General features: G+C 41.2%; 1 pseudogene; it reads right to left on the reverse strand.

Annotated features, from left to right (window-relative positions):
- Positions 1-2,087: 2,087 nt before the first annotated feature.
- The window catches only part of LOC115980846, a 16,702-nt pseudogene continuing 2,052 nt past the window's right edge, over positions 2,088-16,737 (reverse strand).

Consider the following 16,737-nt stretch of genomic DNA (forward strand, 5'->3'; position numbering starts at 1 on the left):
ACCTACCACACCCACACGACAAAAGAAGAGACCCTCACACAGCAGAGGAAAAATTGAGAGAGAGAGAGAGAGAGAGAGAGAGAGAGAGATTAGTCAAAAATTTGAGAAGAAAGAGAGTTTTGAGAAAAGAAAAGAGAGTAGAGAAAATGAGAGAGACGGATGAACAGAGGTGAAAGAAAAGGAAGAGAAAAAAAATAAAAAAAGAAATCAATAAAATAATTAAAGTAGTGTGAACGCAGAATAAAAAAATGTTTTTTTTTTTTTTTTTATATATTTTATACCTTTGAGCTATCGTGCATAGTTATCTTTAACTGTGCACTGTAACAAAGAAATCAAAAAATTTGGGTATAGCTCCACCAGTGGACCTCATTTTTATATTTAATACTGCAAAAAATAGCAATATAACTTTTTAGCATCACCAATAGTAGTACTCTTAGACTATGTGTGCTTGCCTTGAATGAAAAAACAACTCACAATTTATACTTTCACCCTTAACTGTTACCGCATGTACTTGTTGCGATAAGATTGCCCATTTTTCCATGTTTGCTGGTTAAGAAATAACTACTTGCATATCACTATTAATGCGTATAGGTTATTCACCTGCCCCTTCATTTAAGTGACTTTATTTTATTTTATTTTTTTATGAGTGACTTTGCTTTCTCAGTTTCTCTCTATGGCTATGGCTTCATTTTATTGGTAGTTATCATTCAGTTTAATAACATATTAAAAAGGGGTGTGCCTATATATGTATATATATATTAAACTTGCTATCAACATCTGCCATCGATCATTTATTATTTATCAGTCCAATAAATGAATTTTAATAAGAATTTATTTAAAAAGTATTGAGCTCGATCACTGTTTAACTTTTTTTAGAGAGTTTCAATTTATGACGTTCAATCTTAATGATGTTTTTTATCATTAGAGTAAGAAACCAATCGGTTTTTAGTATAGGCAGGAACTGAATCTCAAATTTCTTATTCAACCATCAAAGACTTTACCAGTTAAACTAACTGGAACCGACTATTACTGCTTTACTTAATAGAGCTTAAATGCACAATTCAACCATGAATTAAGGAACAAAATAGATATTCTTATTAGTAATATTAAATATTATAGATACAAAGTCAACTAGATTATAGAAGTATAAAGCCTAAATTGATAAGCCTATTGATTGGATTACAAGAGTCTACTCCTAGATAGAAAAAAGATATGAGTTCGTACAAGACGATGACACACTTTAGACGATGACCCACTATTAATTGACGCCACTTGTATTCCTTTAAGGGCTTCATTTTAATACACAACCAGGATTTATACTTGGGCGGCCAAAGTTTAAAACCAAAAAAAATTTATAAAAATAAAAATTAACATCTATTTCATATTCAACAAAATACTACTTACAAAATAAGTATTTCTTAAACATTTCATATTATAAAACACATCAACAAAGTATAACATACAAAATAAATGTTTCTTATTTTGTGTGCGATTTTTGTTTAGTCCATATTTATTTATTTTTATTTTGGTTTTGTAGTTAAAGGGACATGAATTTTATTTATTTATTTATTTTCTTGAAAGTCAATATCATGATTTCAATTTTCAACAATCTTTCGGTCGAGCTTCTGTGTCCAAACTGTTGTTTAAAACAGTAATCATTAAATCAAGATTTTTATTAGGTAGCCACAGTAGATTATATATGCCTAAACGTGATCGGAGTTGTAATTTTGAACATGAACTTTCATCATATAATGTTGGCTTAAAAGAGAAAAGAATTGAAACGACCATAAAAGGAAAAACAAAACCAAAGGAATTAATACATTGATCAAAACCTTCACCAAACCAATCACAAATTCAGGATCACTACAAATCAACTTAATCGTTCATCAGTTGCAACCATAGGAAATTAAAAGAAAATACTAGAAAAAAGAAAACAAAAATCTTCATCAACTTTAAACTATAATCACCATGATCATACTACTAATTAAGCCAACATCAAGAACGTTCATCAAAACCACTGAGTTATATTATACTGAGTTATATTAAAAAAAAAAAAAAAAAAGAAAAGAAAAGAAAAGAAAAAATCACTATTCAAAGGCCCAGGAGTTCTCCCTGAGGATTTCTGCCTCTTCTTCTGCAGTAAAATCATTCTTGATGTTGAATGCTTTACGTATTTCGTTGGGTGTACTTTCCTTTAATCATGTTCGCAACCTTTGTAAGCGACTAAATTTCTAGTTTGAAATAAATCAAACAAGTAAAATAGTTTCACAAATGCGAATTTGTATTGATGATTGTGTGGTACAATTCTCTGAAATTATAAAAGAGTGATCCTCTGATTCGATCTCCTTGCAAAACTTATTGATTAGATTTATGGTAATGTGGATTTGACTTAAACACAAAATATCCTTCAATTTGGTTGATGGATGGATCGAAGATTACTGAAACGGAATTACAATGAATCTCTGGCTATGAGCTTGTTTAGAAATCCTTTGTTCTTCGCGTTCTTCGTGTTTTTCGTGCGTTCTTCGTCTTCGAAGGTTTGTGGTGGAAGTTCTTCGGAGCTTTAGAGGCTTGAATCCGTTGAGCTTCAATGATTTGTGAGTTGTTGATGTTTTCGGACACTTTTGGCTTGATTCCCGTGAACTTTAGGATCTAGGCAGATGATCTGGACGATTCTGCTTCGAATGTTCTTCGATTTTGGGGTTGAAGTTCTTGAAGGCTTTGAGGCTTGATCTTCACAGAGCTTTTTCACTTCTCAATTCTGGTCCTCTAAATGTCTCAGGAAGGCTTCTATTTATAGGAGTTTTGGGGTGGGTGAGCGACACGTGGCGGAGCTTGATTGGTGACACATGTCACAGCTTGATTGGTCCGCTTAAGTCATCGCTTACACGTGCGAGGTTGCTTGAGTCATCGCTTACACGTGCGAGGCTGCTTGAGTCATCGCTTACACGTGCGAGGCTGCTTGAGTCATCGCTTACACGTGCGCTGATGCGTGATTAGCTCTTGCATGACACTTGGCAAATTTCTGTTGGCTTCTGAATAGTGATAGCAAAACCTAGCAGCAATATATGGTGTTCTGTAATTGACTGTATTTTGTGGACTTGGTAATGTGACGTGTCAGCTTGTGATAGGTCGGGAATTTTCCCTCTCTACAAATGCCCCCTCGAGACTCGTTCACGCACACAGTTTCAGAGTGTGGTGTGGGAATGAGTTTCGAAAAAATGGATTTTTGGTACTTGACTATTTAAGTGAAGTAGTTGAAGGTAGTGGAGCTGTTGAAGGTGGTGGAGCTGTTGAAGGTGGTGGAGCTTTCAGAAGGATGAGATAATTTCCGAAGAGTAGACCTACCCATATGAAAGGCTTTGATGAGATCGAAAAAGGGTCTGCAAGTATTTGAACGTACTTGCGTGATGGAGCTTTCTTAGCAGAGATTAAGTTGAAGTACTTTCAGGAGAGTATTTTGGATCGTTGGCGGTGATCACAAGATGTTGAAGATGGGGAAGATGAGAGAATGGTGGCTGGGTACAGCATGCAGGGTCATGGTGCTAGCCTCGTGTTCTTAAGAACTTCTGGTGAAGTTATTTCAGAAGATCACAAAGAAGACGGAGATGAAGCAAAGCAAATGGGCAAAGCATACACTACCATGGTGCTGGCCCTGTATGCTGGGACCCTTCTGGTGTAGATGTTTATGGGAAGTACACCTTTGAATATGGGACTGACTGTGTGTTGCATGGGGTCTGGCAACAAGTAACCGAATGTGCCTGTGTGATGGGACCATGCCAACGGATGTTATGTTGAAGTAATTTCAGAAGAGTACCTTCTGAAATTCTTCAAGCTGATTTTAAGTTGGAGTAATTTCAGAAAATAAATTTTGAGGTACCAGCAACGATGACCTTTAGGCCCCGTAGTAGTGGGGACATGGAATAAGGCTTTGATGACCATTTACCGGCACCAAAGGCTGAATTCTGATGAGCTGGCACCTTGGAGGTTGTTTTAAGTGTTGATGGAAAACAATTTGTAGGATACCTCAACACTTTTTTACCATCTTCACCTACTGCCACTTGTTGGAAAAGCACAGAAAAATGAAAGATGGAGCTAACTTGTGATTCTGGCCCTAGAAACCAGCCAAGTTGCTGCTTGTTCCGAACTACTGCTCCTGCTGGAAGACCAAGCAATTGGAAAGAGACTACAGGAGCCCTAAGGTTAGGAACGGGTGCTTCTGCTGGACTTGGATTTCCTGGCCAACCAAGTCCAAGGAAACATGGAACCGCAATGCAGACCTTGTTACGAGTAATTTTATGGACAAAGGTGGTCGTTAAGTGGAGAAATAAAGTTTGTTTGGATCTCAAAACTGCAATGATGTTGTAAATAGGGTTTCGACCGAACCATGGGAGGGTTGATCTCAAACCGATTATGAAGCAAAATCGGTTGCTAGGTGTTGAGAATGATAAGATCATAGTGAGAAATGGTTATGAAAAGGAGGATTTGAAAATCTGAAAGAGGCAAATCTTCATTTCATGATTCAGGGTTTTTTTTTTTGGATGAGTTTTTGATGAACCCGGCCCTCCTATTTATAGTAGAGAGATGAAGAATGGTAGGTAGGTAGTTGAGAATGGTAGTTGAGAATTTTTGGTGAGAATGGTAGATGGGAACGGTAGGTGGAAATGGTAGGTGGGAATGGTAGGTGGGAATGGTAGGCACCGAATGAGAATGTTAGGTTGAATTAATGACCCAGTGTAACCTCAAGTTCTGACATACTTGTGAGAGTTCATTTATATTTGGAGAGAGAAGTTTTGATGAAGTCTGGAGAATAACCCTGAGGAGATCCCAATTAAACGGATGAATCTCAAATTTTGATCTCAGGAGTTTAAGTTTTGGACATCGTCAGTACTTCAAAGATGTGGGGGTTTGATTGGTGATCACCAAATCCAAAATAAGTGGATTTCAAAATCAGAATCTTTGAGAAGGTCCGAACAGGACAAATTTTGCTCGAATGTCTTGATTCTTGGCCAAAGTTCACTTCAAAGCCAACAGTTGTAGAATCACACCATTTGAGCAATTTTGGATTCTTAAATGAAGAAACAGACCCCAAATTTGGAATGTACACGAAAAATTGAGAAAGGCAAGTGTGACTTGAAAATTTTGACTTTAGGTTGATTTCAGCATCAAAGTCAACTGTCTTGGAATTTGAGCCATTTGTACAGTTTTCGAGTCTCACATGATGAAACGGACTCCAAAATTGGAATGTACTCGAAAAATTGAATGGGACAGGTCCGTTTTGAAATTTTTGATTTTCTGGTCAATATTTGCACAAAAGTCAACTTTTTTGGAAATTGGACGTTTGCACAATTTCTGAACTTCGAATGAAGAAAGGGGTCCCAAAATCGGAATGTACTCGAAAAACTGAGTGGGACAGGTCCGTTTTGAAATTTTTGATTTTCTGGTCAATATTTGCACAAAAGTCAACTTTTTTGGAAATTGGACGTTTGCACAATTTCTGAACTTCAAATGAAGAAAGGGGTCCCAAAATTGGAATGTACTCGAAAAACTGAGTGGGACAGGTCCGTTTTGAAATTTTTGATTTTCTGGTCAAGGTCAAAAGTCTGCTTGGTCCAAGCATTTTCTCTCTCTTTTTCTTTTTTTTTTTTTTTTTTTTTTTTTTTTTTTTAAGGCGGTTCGGACCGGGTCAGATTTCCGGGTCGGTATGGGTCGGTCCGGGTCGGATCTGGGCAAACGGGTCAGCAGCGGGTGACGTCATCCATGACGTCACAGTGCTGGAACGTGTGGCACGTGCGAAGGATGACGTCATCCATGACGTCATGGTCACGTGCGGCACGTGCGATCTCTGGCGGTCCCAATCGGCGCGTGAGACTGAAGGCCGCGCCGCCGAATCTTTGGGCGGCGCGTGGCGGCGCGTGCATGGGCTTTTGGGCCTTAAATTTTTGGGTTTTGTTGATCAAAGGCCGTTCGAGACCCCTGTCTGGTCAGTTTTGTAAATTTCTGAGCAGGTTTGCACAAATCCGAAGGCTTAGGTCGCGGTTCATTGAGAGATTGTGGCGGCGCATGGAGGCGGATGCGGCCGTTTCTGGGCTTGAAATTTTTGGGTTTTGTAGATCGCGAGCCGATGGATCTAATGGTGGTTTCTGTTTTCTGAATTGGTGTCCCGATTTGCACAGATTTGAAGGATTAAACCGTGGGTCATCGTGAGTTTGTGGCCGTGCGTGGCGGTGCGTGGCGGCTCCGTTGCTGAAGATTTTTTTCTGGGTTTTGTACGCAAAAGTCTTTAGAAGATCTCTATGGGTTGATTTCTTTGTGAAATCTTGTCAGAAACTTTAGAAATCCAGAATGGAGTCCACAGATATTGTTGAATTGGTTGCCACTTTGGTCTACATTGGTGCTTGCCGTTCTGACAACGCTTGACAATCCAGGCAGGGAGTGGTTGCAGAGTAACTACTGAGTGTCTCTGCTGATCTCATGGAGTTGGTGGCAGTTGGCTCCATAAAGGAAGAAGCTTCTGTGGATCCCTATATAAAGCCACTCAGGCATGCACTAACTTGTGCAAACATAACCTCTAAAAAGAATACGTAATATTCTGTATGGTGAAACCATGCACGCCCTTCTTTTCTTTTCTTTTTTTTTCTTTTTTTTTAAATTTATTTATTCATTTTCTATTATTTGATAATAATAATAATAATTTTTTTTTTTCTTTTTTGTACACAGCTATCATGACGCTCTTTTTTAAAGATTCGAAGATTGGCGAAGAATCAGCTTTGTTTATTTATAGAAAAAAAGATGGCAAGGATGCGAAGGCTACGACTTTGATTGTTCGTCCACCCATAATTGGGAGATTTTCAGAAAAATGGGGTCGTAACTCTTATCCTCTCAATTTGCCGAAATGGTCACAGATCGTTCCTTCTGATGGCGGCTCTAACTTGGAAACAACTATCCTTCTTGCTTCACACCACAAAAATGTTGCTAGATCAAAGCCGTATAACACTTTAGGGCGAGAGATGATTGCAAAACGTGCGGATTGGGATTTTTCCTTTAGCGTGAATGGAGGGTTTTCCTACTTCTCCCTTTATTAGGATTGGCTAGAAGATGTGCTCAGTCGGTGTAAACACCTCCTTGATGTAACCCACCTCTACAGTGCTGTCTTTGCTTCTTTGTTCACGTATGATTATGATGAGAACCTCATGAAAGCATTTTGTGAGTGTTGGAGTCCGTCCACTAATACCCTCCACACCTCCATTGGAGAAATTTCCATCACACCATGGGATCTTTCCATTCTCGGTGGACTTCCTTGTACCGGTGCATTTTATGATGAAGTAGTACCCAATGCGCAAGAACTAGATGGAATCAATGACCAAGGACGACCCTATCTGCCGTACAGCTGCCGTTACCTTTTCCTGGCGTATCATCATCTTCAAAATCGGCTGAAGAAACAAGGGAAAGTAAGTGTTCGCGACTGGATTACTTTTTGGTATAGAGGAACTAGCAAGTATTCGGCTCCCAGAAAACCAGCGAGACGGACAACCATCCCTAAGTATAGTCAGAATCCCTCGGGTGAGATAAAGGAGCATGGGCCATGGCTTGACAAAGAACACGGGGTCTTTGTGGATCTTCAAGTTGAAGGTGATTGAAAGGAAGAGACTTACTTATCGGCACTTCTTTCCTGTTGGCTGTGCATATTTGTCTTCCCTATCAAGGATCAGAACAACATCCGTCCTGGCACTTTCAAAATTGCTAGTTCCATAGCTAATGGTCGTTCATTTGGCCTTGCTTCCCCAGTATTGGCTAGCATTTATCGTGGGCTTAATACCATTTCTTCCTCTTCTACCCCGAGCAAGTCCGGAGCTAGCTTTGCCATCCATTATGTTTATGCTTGGGTAGGTCATTTCTTCCGAAGCAATCGCCTCACCCATGATAAACCATCTGATGCTTTGATGACTAAATATTCTGGTGTGGGTTATGTCTCTCCGTTCAACGAATTTTCTGCACGCAAGCATATACGAAACGCCACAAACTTTCTTTGGCACCGAACTGCTTTCAAGAAAAACTATGACCAGACTTTCATTGACAATAATCATTTATCCGTTCAGAAGTTCGACTACTTTATGAGCCTTCGCTCGGGGTACTTGTCACTTCGATGTGAAGACCAACATATTGTAGAAGCATACAGTCCTCACAGATTCAGTCGGGGCTTTGGATTTTATCAAGACATCCCAGGTGATTTGAAGGAAGAAATTCATACCGGTTCTTTAAAAGACCTCTGCCAATTCTATCAATCCTTCACTTGCTGTAACACAGATTCTAAGATATTCATTCCAGCTTTTGCCACAGACTTTGGAAGTCGAGTCAGACATAGCTACAAACAATGGTGGGAAAGAGTTTGCGGAAATGATTTTACCAAAGGAACAGACCTCCTAGCTGACATTGCCTCCTTCCCTGTTAAGCCACTAACATCCAACAAGCCTCAGAAGGGAAAGAGGGAACTACAAGACCCATACATTCCACAGCCTTTGTCAGCGTTTGCACGACGTCGTCTTGAAGATGGTAATCATTCAAAGGACTCATCTCAACATAACGAAGTCACTTGCAGTCAAGGCACCAAAAGTCCATTTGTTGTACCAGTTAGGGATGCCATTAAAATTTCTGAAGAGGAGGTGTGTAATGACCTAGGCTCCAATTGGAGACATTCAAAGAGTCCAATGGAGGGTGTTGATCCAGAGAATTCTATTAATCATGCGCATCTTTTTGCAAACAGTGAGTCTTCTATTTCAAAGCCATCTGCGAAGAGTTCAGATCTCAGGAGGTGTAAGTTTGCTGATGTTGGTACGTCGTCCAAATTTCCGATTGAGACAGAAAGGTCACCTCTCCCATTCCTGCAATCGACTAAACCTCCGGAAGTCTCTGTGTTTCAAGCCAAGGCGCATATTTCTTCTGTGCGTAGGAAAGGGGCTTCTATGCTAGGAGATGTTCTTCTAAATAGGCTTTCGAATCTTTCTGTAGACACCATCCTCCCACAAGCTGAAGTGCATGAAATTTATAGCGGGGTTGAAAGTTTTGGAGTGGACCCTCAACACTTGCGTGAGAATGTTGACAAATATTGTGAGGGTATCGCAGACTATTTGAAGATGAAGGAATCTCTAAACAAACGACCAAGTCCTGTTATCTTATCTCAACGCCAGACTGAAGTTGAATTTCTCCTTTCTGAAGCATCGCAGAAGAAAGCATCTTTGAAGACCGAACTTGATGCTGTTAAATTGAGGATGGTTGACCTGAAAACCGAGCTCGTCCAACTAGAGCTATCGCTTTCTCAAATTGAGACTCATCAAGTTGAACAAGACAATGTTGTGCAAGACTTAGAAGAACAACTTGAAGAAGTCAAATCTGCCCCCGTTCTTGAAGACCAGGATATAGAGGCTTTAGAGAAGATACGAATCCTTCTGGAAGATAATCGCTCTAGTTTGAAAGATTTGAAATGGATGTCATAATTTCTTTAGTTTTAATTCCCTTCATATATGTCAACATGCTTTCCTCTTGTACTATTTTCCTTTCGTCAATCAATAAAGAAGACTTTATTTTCTGTTCCTTCATTCATTTTTTTTTTTTTTTAGTGCGTGACTGAACTCAGCAAAGGATACTAAGTTGCCTACGTACCCTTGAGAGGGATCAAGTCATCACGTAGTTCAAAAGATTTTTTTTTTTCGAGACTGAACTTAGCAAAAGATACTAAGTTGCCTACGTACCCTTGAGAGGGATCAAGTCATCACGTAGTTCAAATGATTTTTTTTTTCGAGACTGAACTTAGCAAAAGATACTAAGTTGCCTACGTACCCTTGAGAGGGATCAAGTCATCACGTAGTTCAAAAGATTTTTTTTTTTTTTTTCGCAAAAAGGGGGGCGCAGTGTGTAATAGTGGGTATCACCACTGCTCGAACCCGAGATGGCCTCAAGGGTGACACGGGCGTCCAACCGCTACGCCACACTCACAATTGTTGACATGGAATGAGATTAATTTCTCTTTATTGGTACGCTTTGAAGGGTAATGGGAAGACATCATGTACTCTTGCAGCGCTACAGTGGGTAGTTTAAGCTCTTACCGAGGAGTAATCCTTGATTTTCAAGCATAGAAGCGTTTGAGGAACTTCCCATTGATGGGGCCGATCCTTACACCATCATTATCAATCAACTTGTAAGCTCCATTGGTGTAGACTTCTTGCACAACATAAGGTCCATCCCATTTTGAAGTGAACTTATTGCCTGTACGATGAGTTGTGATGATAGGTCTTCGAACGGCGAGGACTAAGTCACCAACTTGGAATGATCGTGGCTTGACTCTTTTATTGAATGCACTTGAAAGACGAGCTTGGTAGCATTCAAGGCGTTGTTGGGCCTCGAGCCTTTTTTCATCAAGCGCCTCTAATTCTTGCAACCTGAGCTTGGCATTTTCTTCTCCAGTCAATCCTTCTTGAATGGCAATCCGTAATGATGGGATTTGGCGTTCTAACGGAAGGACGGCTTCAACTCCGTAGACAAGAGAATAGGGCGTTGCTTGAGTAGGCGTTCGAAATGTTGTTCGGTATGCCCATAATGCTTCTCCGATTCTTTCATGCCAGTCTCGCTTTGTCTTGGATACCACTTTTTTCAACAAACTGCCCAGTGTTTTGTTAAACGCTTCAGCTAGTCCATTTGCCGGGGCATTGTACATGGAGGAGTTGTATTGTTTAAATTCAAACTTCTCGCATAGCTCTGTCATCAGCCTATTGTAGAATGGTTTGCCATTATCAGTTATGATATACCGAGGGACACCATACCGATAGATCAAATGAGTTCGAATGAAATTGACCACCGTTTCTTTCTTCACTTCCCTAAGGGGTACAGCCTCCGCCCATTTTGAGAAGTAGTCAGTTGCGGCCAAGATGTACAAGTGGCCACCGGATGACTTTGGTAATGGCCCTATTGCATCAAGACCCCATGCATCAAAAGGCCAAGAAGCTACAGTTGGGTGTAGAGGTTCTAGCGGCTGATGGATGAAGTTCGCGTGATATTGACAAGCTTCGCACTTCTTAGCGCACTCCATAGAATCTTGTACCATCGTAGGCCAATAGTAACCCATTCGTTTGATCCTATAGTGTAACTTAGGACCTGACTGATGTGCGCCGCATATGCCAGAATGAGCCTCCTCTAAGGCTTGTTTAGCCTCCTCCTCTCCTAAGCAACGGAGAAACAATCCATCAAATGAACGGCGGAAGAGAGTGTCTTTATAGTAAATGAATCGAGCAGCCCTCCGCCGAATTTCAGTCCTGTGGCGTTTATCATCCGGGAGTCTTCCATGTTGAAGGTATTCAATGATCACTTGTCGCCAATCTTCTTTTTCGACAAGGCATACAGAAATGATGTTGGCTTGCTCTTCCTCTTCTTCTTCAACTACGAGAGGTACCACCCACCTTTGGGAAATAGCAACTTTGGTTGTCTCTTCTTGGGATAATGCTAAGGCAGTAGCCAAATTAGCTAAAGCATCGGCCTGTCTATTCTCCTTCCTTGGTATATGCTCCAATGTGGTGGCCTCAAAATTTGCTAGCAATTTCTTCGCATATTTGCAAAAGGGGATGAGGTCTTCTTTCTTAACGTCATATTGCTCCAAGATTTGGTTGATAATTAATTTGGAATCCCCAAAGATCTCAAGCTGCGCTATGCCCATCTCAATGGCCATTTGTAGACCAATAATCAATGCTTGATATTCAGCTACATTGTTAGAGCAAAGTTCGCTTAATGAGAACGAGTACAGAAGTATTTGCCTTTGTGGAGAAACAAACACAACACCTGCCCCCGCTCCTTCTCGACGTGCAGCCCCATCGAAAAACATAATCCATGGTGGCATTTCTTCAATGTAAAACACATCTTCATCCGGGAAATCATCAGAGAACTCCCAATCAGATGGAACTGGGTGATCAACTAAGAAATCTGCCAATGCTTGTCCTTTGACAGCTTTTTGTGGAATGTATGCAAGGTCATATTGTTGTAGCAAGACTGCCCATCGAGCTATACGACCCGAAACCACTGGCCTGGAGAGGACATATTTGATCGGATCCGCCTTTGCTATCAAACGGACTGTATATACTTGCATGTAGTGCTCCAGTTTGTCTATGGCAAAGAAAAGAGCGAGGCACATCTTTTCGATAGGAGAGTAATTTAATTCAGCCCCATTGAGAGTTCGACTTAGATAATAAAGGGCTCTTTCTTTCCCCTCTTTATTTTCCTGCGCCATAAGAGCACCTAGAGACCTTTCTTGGGCCGCAATATACAGCACCAAAGGCTTTCCTGGGATAGGAGCACCTAAAACTGGAGGATTAAGCAAGTACCTTTTGATGAGCGCAAAAGCATTGCTACAAGCCTCATCCCATTCAAAGTGCACATCCTTTTTCATCAATCTATTGAAAGGTTGACATCTACCGGCCAAATTCGAGATAAATCGTCGTATGTAGGCCAGTTTTCCCTGCAAGCCTCTAAGTTCTCGTAGATTCTTGGGCTCTGGCATTTTCTGGATAGCTTCAATTTTGGACTGGTCAATTTCAATACCGCGGTGCCTCACAATGAAACCAAGAAATTTTCCAGATGTTACGCCAAAAGCGCATTTGCGGGGGTTCATTTTAAGCTGATACTTTCTCAGTCGGGTGAACACGGATCGTAGATCTGCCAGATGGTCTTCCCTCCTTTTTGTTTTAACCACCAAATCATCGACATAACACTCCACGTATTTATGAAGTACATTATCAAAGATCTTCTGCATGGCCCGTTGATAAGTAGCACCAGCATTCTTTAGCCCAAAGGGCATCACTTTGTAACAGTAAATTCCTTTAGGGGTACGGAAAGCTGTAAGCTGCTCATCCTTAGGATTCATTCGAATTTGGTTGTAACCCAAAGATCCATCCATGAAAGATAAAGCTTCATGACCAGTAGTGGCATCAACCATGACCTCAGTGATGGGTAATGGAAAATCATCCTTGGGACATGCATTGTTTAAATCTCGAAAGTCAACGCACACTCGGATTTGTCCATTCTTCTTTTTGACAGGGACGATGTTAGCGATCCATTCCGGGTACTGTACTTCACGAATGAAGCCTGCTTCAATGAGCTTATTGACCTCGGTTTCTATTTGAGGGATAAGCTCTGGCCGAAAGCGTCTTTGAGCTTGTTTGACTGGGCGCACGCCCTTCTTTACTGCCAAATGGTGTAGAGCAATACTCAGATTGAGCCCAGGCATTTCCTTGTAAGTCCAAGCGAACACATCTTTGTACTCTACTAGGAGCTTGAGGTATCCTTCCTCTTCTTCAGGGGTAAGAAGCGCACTGATGAAAGTTGGCCGGGGTTCTTCAACAGTTCCTAAATTGATCTCTTTAAGTTCATCAACTGTAGCTTGTCCTCCATCTTCCAAGGCTGGAGGAGCTTCATCGACCTCTTCATTGGTTGCTTCAGCATCTGGCAGTGTACTCTCTTCTATTGTAATATGAAACGAGGATGACACCTCTTCAATTTCCTCATCATGGACGGGTGACTGACTTGTATGTACAATCGTTCGTCTTTTGACTTTGAGCGATCCTTGAGTGTTGATCTCCAAGGTAAAGTTACGTTTCATGCGTGAAGGAATGCTACTGCGAATCTCATCATTGGCTTTCTTCTCCCCTTGAACGTCAAAGTTTATTGAACTTTGAGAATGACTATCAATAGGCCTTTTCGTTGCCCCCAGTCGATCAAAGACTGATTTACAAGCAAGGGTGTCCCGATTTGGTGTTAAACAAGTTGTATTTAACCTATCGAACACTGTGATTCGTGATGACGAGGCCTCGATGCGATCAAACACTGAGACATGGGGTGAAGAATGGTCTTTTCTTTGATTTGAACTTTCGCCGACCTCCACCGTTATGTATTGGGAACTTGAAGGATCGCTTCTTTTCTTGATCCATATTTGAGCTGGTTGTTCGGGAGTATAACCTAATCCGGTCTTTGGGATATGAATTTCATGCCCTTCAAGCCGCATTTTCCTTTGTGTTTTGCTAAGGCCATGCATCTTTTCTCCGGTGGCTTCTGGAATTAGCTTCCCTAAGTCTTCTCGTTTTGAGAAATCGTAGCCTGCTTTGGCTAACAGCCTATATGCCTTTGGGTCGAACCATTCTTCTGTCCGCCCACTTGGTAGAATACCATGCTCTATCGGAGTTTGCAAAGACCTCACGAATCCATTTAACGGCTTCGAGGGCAAAGGATTTGTGGATGAAGTTAAAGGCATGACATGATCTTCTTTCAATATGGCTACATCCTCCATCGTGAGCTTTGCAGGTCTTCCCATGTCTTTTGTAGGTTGAAGGCATTCCGCGAATGGTGATTGTCCATTCTTGTGGTGTGATAATGGTATATACCGGAGGAAGGGTTCTGGGCCTTTCTTTGGGGAAGAAATGTCCTTTTTGGCGATGAATTTAACATGCTCTTTTTCATCCTATTTACTTTTCATAGACGGGATCTCAACTGGAAGAACCTTGCTAGAAATGTCTTCTTTTGCATAAAATTTTGCATCAGCAAAATGAGCTTCGGTTTCTGCAAAAGGCTTTAAATCGGCATCGACCTTTTTTATTCTATTTTGAAAGAACTTGAAGCATTGATGCAAGGTTGATGGCACTATTCCATTTTTATGGATCCAAGGACGTCCTAACAACATGTTGTAGGTTGTCTTAGCATCAATGACGTGGAACAAGATGTTGCTTTTCAATTCTCCAATGGATAATTCTAGGTGGATCAGGCTGATTGCACGTTGTCCTCCTTGATTAAAACCTTGGATGACCAAACGACTGTGTGATAATTCTTCCATAGTAAAACCTAGTCGTTTCATGGTCATTTTTGGAAGTATGTTAACGGCTGAACCTCCATCAACAAGGATACGCTCGATCCTTTGTTCACGAGCATAACCAGAGACATAGAGTGGGCGATTGTGGGGCTTAGAGCCTAACAATAGATCCTCATCAGTGAAAGTCAAGTCTGGAGAGCATGCGTAACATCCTTGTGTTTGTTGAAGCGTATTGGTATGAGGGGCGTATATCTCTGGCTCCTCAAGAGCTCGGGTGAGCACTTCTTTTGGTGATGTGGGGGATTGCAAGGGTTCAACTTCATCGACCTGAGATTGGAATTTCTCCAAAGATGACAAGGTCTCTTTTGGATCATCATGGTCAACGTCCTCCTTTTCGTCCTGGATTTCGCAATGAGAAATTGTGTGGACGGCCTCGGCTGAGTCATTTTGAAAGAATTTCCTGGGGAAGAATTCTTCCAATGTGATGAGCTTTCGAGATTTTTGGATTTGTGCTGAATCTTCATACACTTTTGTTCCTAGTCTCCCTTGCCTCTTATCACTCATTCTTTTTGACCAAGGCTGAATCTGGTTTTGTGCTCTTCTGGACTCTCGGGTGATCAAATGAAGAGGGAATGCTCGTTTCTTCTTCCATCTCTTGCGAGTAACTATCGTCCAGCCTTCTTCCTCATCCATCGTTGACCTTTTATCATCATCTGAATTATAATCAGGTGCTTTTTGTGAGAGCTGAATTTGAACCGGTTCTAGAGAACCAAAATGGATGAGCGTGGTATTGGCCCCTTGCTTAGTATTTGGAGACAGGGAACTAGGTAACCCACAAGAAAATGTGACCGGGTTTGACTGAGCGACATCATTAAAATCCAAGTCGATTTTCCTTTCCTTGGCTAGCTTCATGATGAGTTCTTTAAGAACAAAGCATTTTTGGATTGGATGACTTATGATGCGATGATACTTACAATAGTTCGGGTCATCAACTTTTCTCATCTCTTCCGGTCGTTTGCATTCTGGCAATTCAATTAATTTCAACTTGAGCAGTTGTTCTAGCATTTCAGGCATATCGGCGTCTAGGAAAGGATAGACCTTTTGTTCCCATTCCTTAAGTGATGAGCGACGCGTTTCACGCTGTTGACCTCCTTCGGGCCTCTTTTCATTGGCCTTCACATTTTTTGTTGAAATTTTGACTGGGGCAGGATTGACATTCATTGAATCTTTGATATTACTTTTCACATTCCTGTCATTTTTCCTTATTTCCCGTCTTTCTTTCCTTTCCTCAGGTACGGGAGGTTTCTTATTTCCATGGCTGGAAATACTTAATTCCATGTCGTGTGCCCGAGTTGCCAACTCTTCAAATGTTCGGGGCTTTACTCCTTGAAGGATGTAAAGAAGTCCCCAATGCATGCCTTGGATGCACATCTCTATGGCAGATATTTCAGTAAGTCTATCCTTGCAGTCTAGCTCAAAGAACGCCACCGATTGATATAATCAACGACGGGTTCATCCTTCCACTGTTTAGTATTGGTAAGCTCCATCATGCTTACCGTGCGTCGTGTGCTGTAGAATCGGTTGAGAAACTCCCTTTCAAGTTGTTCCCAGCTATCGATTGACTCGGGCTCTAAGTCTGTATACCAATCAAAGGCATTCCCCTTTAGGGAACGGACAAACTGCTTTACAAAGAGGCCTCCTTGAGTCCCTGCGTTCTCGCAAGTTTCTACAAAGTGAGCAATGTGTTGCTTAGGGTTTCCTTTGCCATCAAATTGCAAGAACTTGAGAGGTTGATACCCATTTGGCATTCTCATGTTATCAATGCGCTTTGTATAGGGTTTGGAATATATGAGAGAACTTGTGGAAGAACCTCCATATTGTGCTCGAATGGTGTTTGT

This window comes from Quercus lobata, chromosome 3, assembly GCF_001633185.2.
Source record: "Quercus lobata isolate SW786 chromosome 3, ValleyOak3.0 Primary Assembly, whole genome shotgun sequence".
NCBI lineage: Eukaryota > Viridiplantae > Streptophyta > Magnoliopsida > Fagales > Fagaceae > Quercus > Quercus lobata.